The sequence below is a fragment of the Falco biarmicus genome, chromosome 5 (assembly GCF_023638135.1).
Source record: "Falco biarmicus isolate bFalBia1 chromosome 5, bFalBia1.pri, whole genome shotgun sequence".
Taxonomy (NCBI): Eukaryota; Metazoa; Chordata; class Aves; order Falconiformes; family Falconidae; genus Falco; species Falco biarmicus.
The window spans coordinates 75,627,233-75,646,318 of NC_079292.1; positions in this window are offsets into that span (position 1 = coordinate 75,627,233).

Sequence of the window (19,086 nt, forward strand, 5' to 3'; positions counted from 1 at the left end):
CACATCCTCCACCAACCCTGAAAAAAGACACTGGGTCTGTGGGCTGCGTGTGAGCGGCCCCTACTTAGCCAGGGCAGGGGAGGCACAGTTAGCCAGGGCAGAGGAGGCACAATTTGCAAACTGGCTTGAGAGACTTCTCCTGAGTTCTCCTCCAAACCTGCTGCAGTCACTGATTACGCTATTGTTTGTAGCAAAATGTCAAAAAATCACAGAGCGCCAGTGCCTGAAAATCACACAGTCTAAATGCCTCATAATAGGCGACAAGTGGATTTCATTAGCTGAAGCGGCGTGTGTGGCTGTTGCACGGTGGGAACAGGCAGGCACTGCCCCGTGCTTCTTGTGCAGGCCCTGCTACCACTAAAATCCCTGGAAATTTCACCTCTACAAGGGAAAATTCGGGACCTGCAGGCAGCTGCCAGGGACCCGGCTGTGCTCTGGAGGTGTTGCACTGAGCCAGGGCACCATGTGGGAGCAGTGGGATCACTGGGCACCGAGGGTGACCCACATCCTTGAGGAAACAGACCCATTTTGAAGGGTCTGCAGGTAGCAATGTGCCATGCCCACCCATGGGTGAACCTGCGCTGTTCGGGCATGGATAGCAAGGCTCTGTTAGGACAGCTGTGCGTGTCCCTACATCGGTGTGTATACACACGCACCCTTGCAGAGAGGGAGATGCTACATAACATGATGTCTGTGCATGGATGTATGTAAAACTACACCAAAACCTGCTGTGGATGGGAAAGCCACAGCTTTAAGTAGGTGCATGACCATGTATAAGTGCAAGAAAGGCCTGAATCCTGGCATAGCTTGACCTGGGCAGCTGTGTTTCAAAATACCAAGCCCAGTGGCACACTCCATTTAACACTCACCTCCTCCTGAATTTATTGCAATATCCCACATTTCCAAACAGCTTTGAAGCCTTGTCTACTCTTTGAAGCAGCCTGCTGGAGGTGCATCCCCTCTCTTGTCTCTCATCTTGGGTATGGGGATGCCCTCCACTCCAGCTGGGGCTCGGTGCCAGGCTTGCTCCACACACCTCTGTACAGCTTTGGGGCCACAGATCCTCACCCCAGGAGGAGAAAAGCAAGTAGAGTAGAAGAGGAATAAAGATTTGTTTGATTTGCCTTTGTCTGAGCATGGCACATCTTACTGTAAGTTTTTTCCCACTAAAAGGAATGTGTTGATTGGGGCTGGTTTGGAGTTTGATGGGGTTTTTTCTTTCAATGGCTGTAAGGACCTGATTCAAGGCTAATGAATGGATTAAAAACTCTGTTCTCAGTTCAGTGGCCTTGGATCAGCCCATGTAGGAAATTCATTCTCACTTGCTTCTAGCTGTGGGCTAACTAATATTTCCCATGCTTAACAGAAAACGTGATTAGACCTGCTGCATCACACCAGAGGCAACACTAGCTATTAAAGAAAGGAGCTTGATTAAGGGACTGCAATGAAGACTAAAAATAATCAGGGAAATAGGAGTCAATGCCGTATGAAAGCAAACAGTCAGTTATCACAAAGCTTTTCATGTGATGATCTGCACACTGGTCTCACCCAAAGCATGTTTGTTTTGGTCACTCTTAAATAGTACAGCCTTATGTATTGCAGCAATATATACGGGCTCATTCAAGAGCTCAGACCGGACCCAAAACCAATGGAAGTCAATGCATTGACTTCCCTGAGCACACCCCATAAGAATCACTCTGTTTGGAAACATATGTTGCAGTTAAATACGTTGGTCTGGGCTAGATAAAAATTTGCTGTTACAGTACTTGCTTAGGGAAAAGGTACTGACCGTCAGCGTCAAATCCACATGGAGACAAGTGAAAATATAGGGGTTGTAACTAATAGGTATAACACAAAATAAAAATAAAGTGGCTGAAGAAGAACTTCAGCAGTCAAGGGGAAACACACCCACTTTAAATGAACTCCATTGGCCCAGACAAATTTCACAGTGCACGCAGTGATTCGAAGAGGAAGAGAAAAAGGGTGGCAGGAACTCAGCATCTTACTTCTTCACAAGCCGCAAAAAAATTGCAGGTGATTTGAGAAGAAAAAATACATGGCTTTAGTCCTGTCTGGAAACATGTGGCACAAACTGGGGCAGAGGAGATTAAACCTGGCTTCACCCCACCTTTACCCCCTCTTTTAGCTCCCCTGCTGTTTGCTAGCATTATCTGCATTGCTCAGTCCTCAGCAAACATCCAAGTAGCCAAAATATGGGCAGGATTCTTGCCATAACCAAACCAGCCAATGAATGAAATAAGGCACTTGTTTCCTGCAGCAGAGGGAGGGGAAGGGGAGGTTTAAACATTTCTGTGTGGTGTTGGAAACCCACCTTGAGCAGAAGCAGTCCCTCTGCTCGCGCAAACCACCAGCGCTCCTTTGACGTCAATTGGCAGCCAGCTGGTTTGCACCATCCCGGGGGCTGGCTGCAGTGGCATAAGCAAACACTTTGACCCAGCAAAAAGAGAGACGGCGAGACTCAAATTGAAGCCCTTCACTCCTTCCCTCTCTTTTACTGCTGTTCATCATCACCTACGGCATTGTTTTTGGATGCATAAGCGCACAGACCAGTTCCTGCAGGCACCTCTCGGGCAAGTGGCAGGTTGGGTGCTGATGCACGGGCGGCACAGGGTTACAGTGGGGCTGGTGGTGCCAGAAACGTGGGGGTGTGCTGGGGCTGGTCTCTGCGCTGAGACCCTTGGGTCTGAGGGCCACCCTTGAGCTACGGCAGTGCCAGGGGCAGGCTGCCAGGGAGAAAGCGATGCTCGTGCAGTTACGTTAGAGGCAGGACCTGCTATTCATGGGGAGGCTGCTGTCCCTGTGAAAGGCACGGCTAATGTCCTACAGCCTCCACCCGGGTGCTGATCATATGGTCTAATGAGGGAAGATTTGGGAGTTTGTCAGAGAAGGACCGAGAAAACGGCTGACTGTGGGAAATACCAGGGCCGTTCATCTGGTCTCCCCTTTCACTCTTCCCACCAAGCAGACTCCGTGCCTGATGAGAGCGGGAGCAGGAGAAACTTGGTTATTTTTGTCAGACACCAAAGTCTCTTTGCAGAGCGTTTCCTGCAGCGCAGGGTGGGAGGAAAGGGAAGCGGCAGCGCGCAGCTGGCTCCCTGCCCTCCCCAGACCCGGTTTCGTGCTGCAGCCGCCCATCCCAACCCTGGCCCGAACGCATCCTGCAGAGGACAGGGACTGCTGCGATGCACAAAGCTGTGTCCTGCCGCTGCTTGTGGAGCGTGGCACCCCTGGGTTTTGGGGGGATGCTGCTGTGCCAGCAGCAGGCGGACAAGGCCAGCTGCAGGGGGGAGAGCCTCTGGGGATCACGCACAGCTGCATTCCTGGACAGTATTTTTCAGCAATGGCAAAGCAACCTGCTCTTTCACTTTTCCCACCTGAAAAGCCTTCAAAGGCCTTGACTTTCAGAGAAGGAGAGCTCTGCAGCCCCTGCGAGCCAGGTCTGCTGAAGTTGTTTTGAGATGAACACCCCAAAATGAAGGCAGCCAGAACTGCTGATCAATTTTGAAAATGAAAACATCAGAGACCCTTAACTCCTGGATTTCATTTCCTACCTACGCTGAAGGCTATGTGAGGGCTTGCAGCGTGCAGTGTGATGCAGAACCACACTGAAGGGCCTGCTCCTTCATTCCCACAATCAGTATTTGTTTCAAAAAAGGGATGCTGTGCAGGGCCGCAGGCTGTAGCTAAAAGGCACAATGGATCAAGGAGGACAGACAAGAACTTTTCCCAAGCCAGAACAAGTTTTCTGGCAGCATATTTGCTGCTTCTGTGGCCAAGAAGTGTGCTGTGAGGGTGTGTTGATATTTCTTTTTACAATACAGCTCCATCTTGAAGGCCCCTTCATGAAGCATCTGGACCTGCTTTACAGCAGCTCTAATGTGGCTCAAGCAAAGCATAAGACCACTCTGGGACTTGCAGTTTGATCCCCTTCATTTTATGGGATGGTGGGAGGACGTGAATCCCTTTTCCAAAACCTACTTTTACAAGTTTTTGTTGAAATGCCTGTAAAAAAAGCGAAGGGCCCAGCTGACCCCAGCAAGTGACGAAGGGAGACCCAGTTTCAAGGCAGGACAAATTTAGCAGCTGACCGAAGGCTGCGGGCTCTGCGGGTAGGCACAAGCCCTGCTGGATGGGGGCACGGGGTGGGAGCACTGGCTGCCTGCTGAGCCTGGGGACTGGCTGGGGTGAGCAGAGCAGCGGGCAGGTGTTTCCACGAGCGAAACCTCTCGAGAACAGCTACTTGCTAAAATAGATGCCACACGATAAACCAAAAACGCAAGCCTCACTGCCCAGCTGGTGCAGGCAGCCACGGCTGCCTGCATGCATGGCACGGAGGCGAGCAGCTATTTTTACTGGAGATGGCCAAAGGCTGTGGGAGGTAGAAGGGGCAGCTGGAGCAGGTCTTCCCTCTGTATCGTGCCGGGGCTTCACCCTGGCAGTTCCCCTTGCACCTGGGCATCCTGGCCGGTGGTGGAGCTGGATGGCCTGAGGGCTTCCCCTCGCCTTCCCAGGAGCAGTGGTTCTCCTGCAAGCCCCCATCACCATCATCAGCACCTTGTTCTCACTGGCAGTGCCTGCCCAACCATGCCAGGCAGGGGGAGTTAAGAAAGAAACCAAACCGAACCAAACTGCCCACAATGTGCTAGATGCACAGCCAAAAATAGTGAATCAGCCCCTCCTGCCTTAAATCATGAGATCAGCCCCTGGGTGACCAGAGTGACTTGTTGTGTGAGTGCCACGCACTCCTCACCCCTGCAGGCACTGCTTTGGGATCCTCTGCAGAAGGGTGTGAATGCTTGTGCAAAGCAGCACCCTGGGAGCGAGGCCTCACCAGCCAGACACGCTGCCAAGATATCGTGCAAGCAGGGGAACAGGGGGCTTGTGGGCACGCTGGCATTCGCAGCAGCGCAGCACTGCATCACGCAGGCAAACCTGCCTCCTCTGGCTGTATGCTGCAGGGTATGAAATCCAGCCCTGCTCTGAATTTCACTCCCTGCCTCTACACGCACCTGGGTGTACCTGTCCTTTGCCTTGGTGCATCGGGAACCTAGGCGCAACAAGCAGCTCAAGCCCACCTTCTGCACCACTGAATGGCCGTGCCATCTGCAAGGAGCGGGATGATCCCAGTCTGCCAGCCTTTCCCCCAGACATACCTGCTTGAAACTGGTGGCTTAACTGCTTGAAATTTTCCAGATTTAGTGGGCTGTGCTTCTCTCATAGTGCATTGTGATTCTCTCATAAGAAACCAGAGCAAGTGAAAAAAAAGAAATCTACAAGAAAATGTGAAGTGGAAATGCTTTTCTTCTTCCTCCTCTTCTCCTCTAAGACACGCTGCAGCCTACATCCAAAATCCCCATGCCATGCCCCTGCGAGCTGCACCATCAGAGGCAGAGGCTGGCACTTGGCCATGCCTGAAGATGCTGATGGGGCACCACCTTCTCTGAGGCCTGAACCTGAAGCTGCTCTTCTGGAATTAGGAGACTCACTGCTGATGGCTATTTGCTCTCATGATGATTATTTGCTTCCAAACATAGAGCAAATGACCCATGTGGCCTTGAGGACCATGAGAGGCAAAACATGGGAACACCAGCCCCAAGACACTGTGAGAGAGGAGGGAAAAGATGGGGGATGACTTTACCCATTGTGGACCAAGCTCTCAGACCTGACAAATGCCCACACTGGGATCCAGACCCCGAGCAGACCATCACAGCCCAGGACCACCAGCCATCATTTGGGTTATTTAGAAGCTGGCAGCACAATGCCGCATGTGCTAATGGTGGAGCATGAGCCTGGAAAACGCAAACCTGGCTCTGCTACCGACCTGCCGTGTGGCTCTGGGGAGCCATGCCATCTCTGTGCTCCTGCTTCCAGCCATTTCCCTCCCTAAGCTACAAACCTTTTGGCCAGGGATTCTAGTTTCATGTTTGCAAACAAGAGGGTGAATCATGTGGCATAAACTCGCTAGGGTCGAAGCAGCATTTCTGATTTACCCCAGTGTAAATTATTGCCTCTGCTTTAAAAAATGTTAGTGTTGGATGGGGTCCCAGTAACTCCGCAAAGAAGGGAGTGGGAGAAGTTCTTCATAGATGGCTTTCTGGTGATTTATTTGCCACCAGCTATCATGCAATTACTTCACTTTTGCAAGGCTTGTGCTCTACATGAAGAACAACAGGGGACATGAGTGACCTGCAGACTATTTGGTGCCACTGCCTGACACCGGTGCCAGGCAGTGAACTTGGCACAGCACAACGGGAGTGCCACCTCCTGCTCCAGGGGCCTGGCAGGCTGGCATCAGCAGGGCAGGGCTGGACAAAAGACTCACCCTTGAGCAACCTGGGGAAAGGCCACCGGGGAGAGCAGGGCAGGTGGTGGCCAGAAACAGTACTCTGCCCTCTGGGTAAGCATGGAGAGGGCTACTGTGTCGTGCCGCCCATTAGCTGCTGTTTTTCACCCTCCAAAGCAAGCTGGGCATCTCAGCTTTCTTCCTCTTCCTTGGGCAACCAAGTGGAGCTACTTGGAGAAGCTTCAGCAAAAAGACTTAACCAGGTTTTTGTGCATGTTAATATTTGAGGTGTCTATAGCTCATGTGCCAAAAAAGAGGACATCCCTACGGTGGATGGTGGCTCCAGAGCACATGGTGCTGTACAAATGAGGAATAAGTTGGCTGCTTATAGCCAAGAAGAGCCTCACAAGGTAGTTTTACAACAGTGCAAGAGGAAGGTAGAAGAAATAAAAGGGGAGGGAGGACGGCACACCAGTGGAACATGTTTTGACGCAAGGTATTGATTCACATCCTTCTAGCAGAAGGTCCAGTGACAGTCCCTTTGACTGAGAAGGAAAAGTTTTCAAACACAGATTAGGGTTCAAATATAAAGCTCAGACAGGAAAAAACTCATGCTGGTTGGATGAGGAGGAGGGAAGAAGAAGAACACCCTTGGGGAGACAGGTTGCTGCAGGCAGGGCTGGTGTGGGAGGCACAAGCGGGTGTCCAGGAGGCAGCCAGGGCTGTGGCAGCTGCCTTGGTGCATCGCAGATGTCCATCATGTGGGATGGCTCAGGAAGAGAGGGCACAATCCCACACGGTGACCCTCCTACTGGAGCTGCTGGAGCTGTCGGGAAGATTTTGATTGCCTCTTCTTGCAAGAACACATTTTTTGTGGGTAAAAATTAGTATCTAGTCTCCAGCCACCATCAATCTGCCACCTCTTGTTGTTGGTTAATTCACTTAAAGTGGTCTGGAAAAAAAATACATAAAGAAAAAGACTTTCCATGTTAGTCACCTTCCAGTGATGTATAAACTCTCTGACAGATAATTATTGGTGATATTGATTCTAACTAGGCCAGAAAATGAACAGGTGAGTGCGAAATAGAAAGTTATTTATAAAGATGTAATTGAAACAAAATCTATCCTGCAGGCTTGAGAGTTTAAGGCGGGGGTGGGGGGAGGTGGGGGGGTGGGAAATGCCTTTACTGGTATGTATTTGCTGTCTCTGCTGGTGTTTGGATGCTTCCTCAGGAGCGGGAAGGACACCTCCATGAAAACAACTGGTGCCACGTCCTTGCATGGGTACCAGGACAGGGGCTGCAATGGGCCTGGGTGGTCAATGCAAAAGCAGATCATCCCCTTGGGGCTGAGGTCATTTATTACTCTTCTTCTGAAGTGCAAGTTTGATGTATTTTGATACTAATTTAATTTCCCCTCCATTTTTTTGTTAACTGCTTTCTGGTGAAACCTGTGAGTACATTTTCTGCAAGCCTCTTTTTCTGCTCCCATCTCCTAAGCAGGAGGGATGATTTCTCTGCATCACAGGCGCTGTGGCATGGGGCACAGACAGGGGACAGTGCAGGCAGCAGGCAGAGGGACATGACTGTGCATGGCAGGAAAGCCACAGGAGTGACCATTTTAAAGGGGAGGTCTGATTTGGCTAGAGAGCCATGGATGCTTCATAAGCAACATCTCTTGGGGTCTGCTTTAGGCTGAAATAAATAGCCAGCTAGCGACAGCTAAAAATAGTTGTAAAAAACAGCCAGAGAAAGAGACTCTCAGCCCAAAGCAGAGGGGCCTGGTGCAATGTCTATCAGCCCAAGTCAGTGCTGGCACAACTGTCCACAGCGGGACATCAATAGTAAGATGCATTTTAATGCAGAAACCAAACTCTTAATGCTGTTAATGTGGCTGTGGGTGCTCCTTGCGGTGCTAGGACATGGCGAAAGGCCACCACCACTGCTAAGTCTCCTCTGGGCAATGGCACTGGCCCCGCTTGCCTCTTGCCAGCTGGAGACTTGGCTCCTTTTGGGGCTATGCTTTCGGGTCCTACAGCTCAGGCGCTGCAAGTCCCACCATTGCAACGCTGAAGCCCTTATGCAGGCGTAGCCCTCGCGGCTCTGCCAGAGGCCGGTGGGAGGCTGTGCTGCAGCTGCTGGCCCCAAGCACCGGGCTCACTTTCTCTAGCAGCTCTGCACACCCTCAGCTGTGCCAAGCCCCAGTTTGCTGGCCACAGACTGGCGGTGGCGCTTGCTGGGGAGAGGAGGCATTTGCCAATTTGTTATTAAATCACAGTGCTACTTATGTCAATGTTAGGCTGTTTGGGACTAAAGACACAGAAGGAGCTACATACCCAGGTTATGCAAGACAGCTTGGGGTGGTGGTACAGGCAGAGGTGGGTCTTTGGGCAGGGGTCTCTTCTCGTGGCTGGCTTCCATCCTCTCCCCACTCAGCCTCTGTTGCTGCTGGCTTTGTGGGGGTTCTGGGGCTGTGCTTTTGCACCTAGAAGACCAGGAACCACTGCAATGCTGAAGTCCTTTTGCTGCTTTATCCCTCGGTGTCCGAACAGCTCATCCTTGACCCACCTAGAGCAACCAGTTCTGATGATGCTGTGACAGCAGAGAGTTATATATAAAATGAGTAAGTGGTCCCAGTTTGGTTCCCAGGATGCCCCCAAACTTCTGGACTGTGAGAAGCTGGGCTCTGGAGCATCACAGAAGGTCACCTCCCCTGCCCCAGTGACCGCGGCGATGACATCTACCTGGAGCCATGTCCCCCAGCAGTGGTGGTGTACCTGTCCTTTCGGAGAAAGAGGCTGCAGTTCCTCTGGGGCTGTCAGCCTTTCAGGAGCAGTTAAAATAATGCAGGAAGGCTTACAAGCAGATGTGGTTCCTGTGCTGTTTCTGCCAAGGCTCAGCTCTGCAGACATCAGCTGTGAAGAAATGTTTAAACTGAGCTGCAGTGCTGCATGCCCGGCGTTTGTACGTAAACAGCTTCTAAAATCATGAGGGGGAGTGTGTAGCTCTTTCAGAGCCGACCGGATGGTTCTTCCGCTTGACATGTTCTCTTCTTGAAACAACATCACTTTGTTGAATTTTGTGGCTTTTTATGTGGAACAACATTAGCTCATCCAAGTCTGTGGTTTATTTGAAAATGAAATTCCGGTAAGTTTTGTACCATCTGGCACTGTCCAACCAAATCAGGTTTAGCAAAAAACCACTGCACACGTGTGCACAAACACATACACACCAGAAACATTATAATCATCATAATCAGTAATTGCAGGAAGCTTGGCATTGCCGGGATGAGGGGAGGGGGAGAAAATCGGTGCCTGACTCATCTCCCAGCCATATGCCCTCTGTGGGGCTTGGGTCCTTCCAGCAGAGGGCATTTTGCAAGCTGTCCCCCCTCCCCTGTGCTGCCTCTACCCCTTCCTTCTGTGTGGCAATGCCTTTGACGTGAACTTCCAAGTAGATCCAGCTGTAAATCAAACACAGCTGGGCAAGCTGCAAGACGGTGCGCCGTGTCAAATTCACAGCTGCTGTCAGGTCATTGCACTGGTTTCAAAGGAGCGACTCTGATCTACATCAGCTGAGAACCTGGCCAGACATCTTGAGGTGGGGCTGAAGTGTACAGGAGAGGTTTGGGATTGGGGTGGTGGCTTCTTGATTGCTCCGTGCAATAGCTGAAGCGGTTTGTTAGATGGGACCAGCCCTGGCTTCCCTCCTAGCTCCTCTGGTCCACAGGTAGAAGGACACATGGCAAATTCTTGACATCTTGTCCACCCATTGCACCTTTTCTCCTCCTCCCACATCTTTGCACACAGAGGCCTGTGATGGGCAAAGCTGAAAGGAGGGAAAATGTGGTCATTACCCAGGTACACAGGAGACCACTAAGCATCCACCTGTCATCTTCTCCCCTGCAAGAGATCTTACTGATCTCTTCTCCCTGGAATCCAGTGCTAGGGCTCAAGGGAATGGTTCAAAACTGCACCAGGGGAGGTTTAGACTGGACACAAGGAAGCATTTCTTCAGCAAGAAGGTGGTCGAAGAGTGAAAGAGGCTTCCTAGAGAGGTGGTTGATAACCCAACCCTGTCAGTGTTTAAGAGGCATTTGATCAATGCCTTAACTTTTGGTCAGCCCTGAACTGGTCAGGAGGCTGGACTAGATGGTTGTTGTAGGTCCCTTTGAACTGAAATATTTTATTCTGTTCTGAGTTTTGACTAATCTTTCTTAGGTTTCCCCTTTCTTCCATACTCAGCTGCTCCCAGACCTGTATTAAATGTGCATGACGGCTGGGGCAAGGGAAAAGCACTGGTAGGGAGCATGAGGTACTTGTTAGGAGAAGTTATTGTTAGGAGGTTACTAGGCAGGTTAAGAAGTTACTAGGCAGGTTTCCACTGACTTCAGCAAGCACAGGATCTCTACACATATTCACCTCTGTAAAGTGGGGGCCAGGGGAAAATATACATATTGGCTTTAAAATAACCTTAAAATATAGCAGAGATCTGCTTCTCAGAAAAAGCAACAGAAATGTAATGATGAGCTCTGATGATGAGCCAGCACCTCTGAAAGACTTCAGATCCATGGAGGGTGTAGGTGCTGCCCTGTCCAAGGGGACTAATTCCAGCAGCAGCTCCATTTTTGTATCACAGTCCGTACTTGCGTGAACAGGACTTTTGATGGAAGTCATGGTAGGCATCTCCACTCAGAACACACTGCTGGCTTTCAGTCTGCGTCACATGTGTTTAAAACTTGTACGTGTACACCTGGGAGTTTTTTTCCCTTAGCTGGGCTTGAAGAGACACCAGTGACCCTAGGGGAGGCGGAGGATGGCTGAGGAAGGTGAGATGCTGGCCACCCCCACCTAACGGGATGCCCTGGCCTGGCGGGTGAGTCCCAGCTCCTTCCACACCAGGTCACCAACACCATCTCGTACCTTGTCCAGACTATAGCTGCTAATAAAAGCAGGAATTTGGTTCACCTGAGAACATCTCTTAGGTTCTTGACTGGAAAAATAAAACAAAATCAATTCCAGCAGCAAAGGCTTTTAAAGTGTTTCTACAAGGTGGCCCCGGTGAGGCGCTGCGCTGGCTGGGCTGCGGATGGGATGCTGACACGCTGTGATAATACTTCTCCAATTCTTTTTTCACAAGGATTTTTATTTTTTTTAAATATATATATAGTTTTGCCTCCAGCATATGTTGTACTAGTGTAGCAGTTCTTCAAGTACCATGTTTTCCAGCATACGTCTGAGTGACAGCACCTAAAAACAGCAGCTGTTATATAAAATAAGGGCAGCGCTTCCCCTGCAAGCGCCATGGTGGTGGCAGGGAGCGGGGCCAGCACAGCCCAGGGGGACGACATCCCTGACCCAGTTAGAGGATGATGAAGGGGGGCACAACCCTCGGGGCAGCCTCAGACACCACCAACCTCCCCTTGACGACATGCCATCCATCACAGACTGTCACCTCTCCGGGGCAGAGGCTGCTGCATCCGTGCTGTTCATCACCAGTGGCGCTCCCCACCACTGCTGTCCTGTAGTACCGTGAATGGGTACAAAACCATAACCAGCCTAAAATATGGATCTGTGGCATCTCACTGTTATTTTGCTGATGCTGTGTATAAGGACTAAGGTAGCCATTGTTTCAGAATGATGTATGTTGTATCTTAATAAGAAGCTTAATTGTTTTACTTAGCAGGAGATGGCCAATAAAGTATTAAGGAGCCAAAACTGGCACTTGGTTTCCTTTAATATTGAGATGCAAAATCTGATTTGTACTGCCTGTAAATCTGCTGTATCTCAGCATGCAAATACTCCTGAATAATTTAGGCTTTCTTTAAGAAAACCTGTGATACACCCAGAAAAGATTAATATTCAGCAGAGTTCCGTCATCTAAGTAAACATTTTTTTTCTAAAACCGTACTGAGTTCTCATAAATTCCTTTAATGGGACAGAAACCATCGTGGCTGTTGTTCATGAGGCTTGTCTCTTCGCCTTGGTTTACTTATTTGGCAGAAAAACTTCACCTGCATAAGGCTTGAAAAGGTTTGACCCCTTGAGAGGACATGAGGGGATGTCTTCAAACACTTAACCAGGCCCAAAAGAAAAGAAAAAAAAAGGATAGCAGGAAAAAAGCTGGGGTCACAGGTCATGTTTGAATTTGTAGGAAAAGGAGATGGCTGCACCACATGGTCATCCGTGGATGGATATGGCTTTGCTTATATGCTCGCTTGCTTTGGTGGACAGGAGCAGTGTGAGGACCGATGGTCACTGTGGCACTTCCAGGCTGCACGCCACACATACAGGTAGTTTTTCTGCACATTTTAATGGGGCAGTCAGGTACCAGGGCTCCCACATTTCCGTTTCGACAATGAAATTCACTGAAATATAAGGAAGAGAACTGAAATGTATTGTGCTTTAGACTCAGGTTTCAGCAAGAAAAAGTTTTCTCTCTCTCTGATGTACCTACATCTGATATACCTGTAGGACAGATGGTGTGAGACAATGTCAGGGAAGGTGTATGATTTACCCATAACAAAGTGGGTACAAAAAAAGTTACTAGACTGTGATTATAAAACAAGCATCAGCTTTGAAATCGGTGTCTGTACTCATAAAACAAGAATTTCTGGTAGGAAACAGCCAGAGCAAAGTAAAAATGGGCTTCAGTTACGAATTTGGGCAGAAGTTCTAGTTTCTCTAAAGTCTGAGGTGTTCTGGACCAGGTAGCCCAACCACCTGGCAGGTGAGACCCACCTTTCTGTTCGGAACCCAGATGTAGAGGAATTGTAGAGGAATGAAGGCAGGTTAACTAACATTGATAATATACAGCTGTGGGCTGGCTTCAGGGGCGGTGGGGTGGCTGGTGTGGATAAGGTGCAGCTGTGGCTGGTTCCTGCTAAGCAGTTAAATGACTCTAAGGGGCATGGAAGTGGGGCACCTGATGAAGAGAGACCTGGAAGAAGCAGGAGGAGAAGAGACAAGGAGAAGGATGCAGCAGAGGCAAGAAGCAGAAGAACTGGCCTGAAAAATATGAAGAAACAGCACAAATGGTAGATGAACCTTTGAAACCTTGTGGGGGATCAATGTCTGTGCTGGGGCAAGGTGTGCTAACTACTTATTGAAGTTAACCTGGTATGGGGTGGTAAGTCTTGTTGTATCTAGCTAGTTTTGATAGTGCTGTGACACCTGGAGCTCAACTCTCTGTGGGTCTGGGTGCATTTGGGTGTCAGCCTTTGGCTCATGCACCTTTTGGGTTGGCGGCAGGTCTGGGAAAGGATGAATTTCAGAGTATGAAGAGCATCAAGCCACAGCAGGGTAGGATTGTTCTCCAGAAATATTATTCTAAAACTAAATGCCCAAGATATTGATCACTGCAGAGGGTAACTAAATGCTGGAGGGAATGAATTGCTTATTAGGAATGATATAGTCACATAGGGAAATTCTAGGTAGGCAGTTCTGGTATAAATGATGCTGCTCGCCATGCTCTTCAGAGAAGCAGCCAAATTTCCTTGACTATGGGCTGAACCTCAGAGCATCTTCAGCCTTACTGTCATGCAGTTGAGCTTACCAGGATGGTGCTTGTGGACACGAAGGCAGTTTGGAGAACCCAAATTTTCCCCTTAAAAGCAAAAGTTAATCCCCCTCCTCATCCTACCAGTCCTTGGTAATTCAACACGTTTCTTGCCCTGGGCATGACTCTATAGATATGGCAAACTGTTCCTGCCAGTGTCCCCTGGCCTGGGTGGCAGGGGGCAGCCTGGCAGCAGGTTGAGCTGGGTGGGAATTAGGGAAGATCTGAAATGAGGGAGCAGAGGGAGTCTGCAAAGTGTGGAAAAAAACCCCAAACAAACCAAAACTGTTAGCCTGTATTTGGAGAATGCTTGCTTTTATTTGGACATAAAACTGGTTGTGAGAAAATGGAATTCAGACCAAAGTGGTGCTGAAGGTTTTGCTTTCTCTCCCTTAGCCAGTGAGTGTGAAAGCTGATGTTTCTGCAGCTGCAGGCAGGCAGCAAGCTGCTGCCAACACTCACGTTTCCATATGCTCTCACAGCTGGAAATACTGCCTCCATGTTGTTTCCAAATAACCAATATCAGAGGGTAATTTGAGCACCTTATTTTCACTAAGGAAAGTGCCAGATAAAAATGTTTCACAGAAATGCTTTGATGCAGCTGTGTGGCTCTTGTTAGTCCATCCCCTCCAAGATGTGGAGGCACCTTGTTCCCACCAACCCTGATGCCTGCTAGGAGCTCCAGAGACTGAGGAAACGGGTCCCACTCGCGGCTCTAGGACACATGGGGCCAGGGGTGCCCCAGCTCTCCTTGAGCCCATGGGGGGGCCAGCATGCCCAGACAGCCCCTGGGAAAGGTGATGTCCAAGAGCACACTCTCCTTCACCTTTCTTGGCTCCGTTCAACCATGGGATAAAACAACCACGTGTGTCTTTCCAACCTGTATCCCTTGTCTTGACATTCCCACATGATACAAACCTGTTTAAAGTACTTAAATAGTGATGCTCAGGACCTATAAAAACTTTTCATGGCTGTGGGTATGAGGCAATGGATGGGGAACTCTCCATGAGCCACAACCAATGGAGGTTGAAAGAAGAGTGTCTGGGAGCATTTTGGAAGCCAAGGCTTGGTATTTCATTGAAGTGCTGTGCCTGAGAGAAAGGATGTAAACACAGCCATAAAAGAAACCCCAGTGACTAGTCCCTTCATTTCAAATGGCAAAGTCTGTAAGACTGTTTATTTCAATAAATAGTCAAGGAAGTATCTTCAATCAAGTGACAGTTCATTCCTATACTGTAATTAAATTTGAAGCTCAATTGCTATTGTATAAGTCAATGGCATAGACGGGATTATTACAGGAAAATCCCCAGGGATGCCAAGACTGGTACAGGTGGAAGGGAGTTCAATGTGGGCTTTTATGGCTGTGCTATAAAGGTGAAAGCAGCCCAGGCCAGGTCCTGTTGCTGGGCTGGTCCTGGGCTGCAACCCCTTGAGGCACAGGTCAAGCATGAGTCATGCAATTGCCAAGAACTGGTGTCTCCTCCCTGCAAAGGGAGGTGCAGAAGGGTGTTAGCCCTTGGAAAATCGACACAAGCTGGACATCAGCTTCTGGGGCTGCAGCAGACACTGCTCCCCACTATATCCCTTACCTGGCCACCTTTTGCCATGCCAAAGCATGGCTGGGTGGCTGGAGCTGTGAGTGGGAGCTCCAGCACGAACATGCATTTGCAAGCTGTTAGCTTGTTAGCCTGACAGGTTGCTGAGCACCTCTTCTCCCAGCAAGGGGACAGTTTCTCCAGCTGCAGCACAAACACAGTCACACCAGGCTGTGCTGGAGGCGCAGAGGGAGGCAAATCCCTGGCACCAGCAGTGCTGAGAACCTCCCAGGGTGAAGGACCACCCCTCTCTATTGCTCCCTGAGGACAGGGTCAGACACGTCTGCTGGTGTCCAGCTTGCAGCTGTTTTCCCTCGGCTCGTCTCTAGTTACTGCCCAAGTCCTTCACTTCATCCTTGTGGCTTCCAAGTCCTTCAGCTGCTTCTCCTGGTTGTACTGAAGGAAGAGAAAAGGGACCAAAGCTGAAACTGCTTGCTCCTGCTCCAGCGGACAAACAAAAAGAGTATAATCACACTTATTTGGCTTGTATTGCATGAAATAATTTTAACAAATCTTAAGTTTTGGACAGCCTAGGTGGTAATCCTAAACACAGGGTCAGATGACACTGCTGGAATGGTGCAGCAGCTGTAACCGGGGTGAAGCCTCAGTGCAGTGTAAGCTCAGGGTGCTTCTAACAATGGTGCGCTTCTTGTTGGAAAGTGGGGATGGGTTTTTTCCCCTGTTTGAGTTAGTTTGTGAATTTCAAAAGAAAACAGTGCCTCTAAGCTGTCAATAGATAAGTCTAAGATAATGAGTATAGTTTTCACCAAAAAATCTGGTACTGATGGAATTACTGCTTATACAAACAAAAATCCCCATTATAATACAACCCAGAAAATTACATGGTAATTTTCTTTCTTAAAAAAAGGTACCTTTCCTTTATCCCTCCCTGCCATGTTACACTCTGTTATGAAGAGGTTTCTTGCCATTGTCTTTCTTTTCTAGCTGCCCATCATGTTCCAGGTGTCACAGCTTTATGCTTGTATTTCTTTCCTGCTCTGCATGAAGCGATGCCACAATTGCACAAAACAACAGCTTTTCATAAGCCCTTACCCTCCTGCTGTGAGTTTCCGGAATGGGACACCATGGAAAGCCTGATGCTGAGGGTTTCAGTGAGGGTCATGGGTTTGACCAGCCGCCCATGACCAGCAAATGTGACCACAAGCTTTACCACAGCAGCGCCACACCACTGCTGGTGCCTGGTGGCCAGCAGCACGGCGTGCTCCATGCCCTGCTTTCTCTTCACATGTGCTGGTGAGCATGCAATGATGTCCCCTGGTGCTGGCTGCACGTCCTGTGGAGGTGGGCTTACACTCTGACAGTCTCCTCTTCTCCGAGTGAAGCAACAGTGATAGCTGCAGCTTCTCCTTACTGTGCTTTCCGTGGGCTTTGGTGTCAGTGCTGGGGATCACCTCCAGGCACGAGAAACCAGCCCAGGCCCCATTGTCTCCTCTGTACTTCATCTGCCGCCAAGGAAAGTGCCAATTAGTGCCAGCTGTGCTGGACTGCTTGTTGCAGGGCTGAGAGGGGGCTGGTTTCAGCCCCCATCTCTTGTTTTCTCTGTGCAGCATCTGACTCCCTGAGTCTGCCCACTGATGTCCAGGGATTCCTTTAAAGAAAGGAATAATCTGTATTCGGACAGCTTGATGTTCAGCATCCTGTTTTATTTTATATTTGAAATAAAATAGATTATTATTAAAATAGTGATGTGGTAATAACTTCCATACTATGAGGGTGCTAAGGAGCCAGAGCAGACTGGCTTGGGGCATTTGCAGCCCTCTTGCCCCTCCTCACTTACTGGTTCCATGGCTGCTTTCAGAGTCCGGCACAACTGGCAGGAGAAAACCAAGAGGCATCTCCTATAAGTAAATACTTCTGAGTTTCAGATGGTTGGCAGGGTCAGGGTGCACCAGAGTAGGCTGAGATGTCACCAAGCAGCGGATGCACAGTTCCCAGCACAGGTTAGCTTGTTTAGCCATCACTCCCAAATGAATGGGGACCTTTGCTGTGGTTCCAACCATCCCACAGGACTGAGCTGGTTAACATATGCCCATCCTCTCAGCACTGGTGTGCTGGTGAGAGGCGTGCAGGTGTGTTTGAACCTGACGTGGGTTGTCTGTTCCTCTGTGAGATGTCACTTTCAGCCGGAGATGCTTGGGGGGACACTTCAGCACCAGGGCACAGTGCCCCCCTCGGGTGGTCCTGCCCCACTGGGACAGCCAGTGGGTGAGCAGGACTTGGGCGATGCCTTTATGACCTGGGATGGTTTAAGCCGAGGCAGTGAAACTGCTCCTATTTCTAAAAAGAGGTGACTTGCCCTCAGGATCACAGCGCAGGGCACTGCGTGGAGTCAGGCTGAAAAGCTGCCGGTGGAAAGATTTTGATACAAAGCAGGGGGCAAAGCAAATGGGTTTTCCTCTGAAGCCATTGCTTCATCAAACAGATTGCTTTCCCCAACCTGTCAGTAATTCCCAGGCACCAGTTAGCTCTTATAGATTCATAAACGGCACATGGAAAACACCTTAGCGAGTCATTTAGCCATAGCGTATTTGCAATTTATAGCTTACTTCCTTAGAGCCCTGCTAAGTCATTAAGCAGCCTTGTGGTTTGAGCGAAGGTTTAGGAGCCAGGAAAATCTGGGATGAGTCATTTGCTCACGCACTAGTGACCTGAGCAAATCGGTTGACCTCCTTGTGCCTTGGTCTGTGAGACCAGCCACGAGGCACTGGCTCCCCTGCAAAGTCAGGGGCTTGCCTGGCTCTGGCAAGAGCAAGCCCCCGGCCCAGGCTGGCAATGTGCAGTGCACAGCCTGGGTGTCCCAGGGCCAGGACCCTGCAGAGCTGCAACCGTTCCTGCTCCCTTGGTGGGGGTGACAGCCCCAAGCCCTTTGAAAGCCGAGGAAAGACTTTCAGAGATTTCAGTGCGCTTGAGACCAGGACTCGCTCACTTCCCTCCAGCATCTGTCTGGCTTTTGAATAGCTTGTATAATAAGTTATAAATGACAATTAAAACATAAAATGAAGAGGGGACCAGATGGCTCCAGGCAACATTTAAAAATACCAAGACTATTTCTAAATGCAGATCACCAGATCCAAAACAGCCCTGGGCAGACTTAGCTGAAGGTTATTTGCTGGCCTGGCTGGAAGGACATGTGTGGTCCCAATCAGTTCTCAGAAAATGCCGTTAAAACAACATTTGCTGGCCAAAGCAGGAGGGAGGCCCAGGACTTGGGCAGTCCTGAGGACGCAGATCTTTCTTTTAAGGGGGTTGCTGAGAGCTGTTGGGTGAGCAGTGACAAAGGTAGGTTGCATTGATGTCCCCATTCCACCCTGAGAAAGGTGAAGTGCTGTGCTGGAAGTTGGATCAGGGGAGAGGAGCTGTGTGGTGTCCTGACATCTTAAGCATCATCTTCTAAGGATGTGGCTGCTGACACCATGGGTATTATTGCTGTGGATACCTACTACCGGTGGTGACAGTGCTTTTTTCCCCTCCCTGCCACCTTAGCTGACCTAATTTCTGTCTCCAAAAATTTGGCCAGAGGGGAAAAATTACAGGGACCCCATAAGATAATTCATCACTTGACAGGGGAAGCTGTGTCTGTGAACCTCTGGCTGAGGGAAGGCCATTGGAA